The sequence below is a fragment of the Antrostomus carolinensis genome, unplaced genomic scaffold (genome assembly GCF_000700745.2).
Source record: "Antrostomus carolinensis isolate BGI_N321 unplaced genomic scaffold, ASM70074v2 scaffold9269, whole genome shotgun sequence".
NCBI classification, from domain to species: Eukaryota; Metazoa; Chordata; class Aves; order Caprimulgiformes; family Caprimulgidae; genus Antrostomus; species Antrostomus carolinensis.
Genome location: NW_010337850.1, coordinates 23886 through 24357, shown reverse-complemented (window position 1 = coordinate 24357; position 472 = coordinate 23886).

Below are 472 nucleotides of genomic sequence, written 5' to 3'. Positions count from 1 at the left end.
ATCTAGCTGTGTGCTGGACATTTTCGCCAGAACAATACTGTGAGAGACAGTATCAGAAGTTTTCCTAAGATCCAAAAAATCCTTATCTACTGTATTGATCAACTAGATGAGTGACTTTGTCATAAAGAAAATTTAGTTAACAGGACTCGTAGGGCCCCACCTGGAGTACTGTGTCCAGTTCTGGAGCCCCCAACACAAGACAGACATGGAGCTGTTAGAACGAGTCCAGAGGAGGCCACCAGGACGATCCGAGGGCTGGAGCACCTCTCCTATGAGGACAGGCTGAGAGAGTTGGGGCTGTTCAGCTTGGAAAAGAGAAGGCTCCGGGGAGATCTTATAGTGGCCTTCCAGTACCTGAAGGGGCTATAGGAAAGCTGGGGAGGGACTTTTTACAAGGGCAGGTAGTGATAGAACAAGGGATAACAGCTTTGAACTGGAAGAGAGTAGGTTTAGATGAGATATTAGGAAGAAA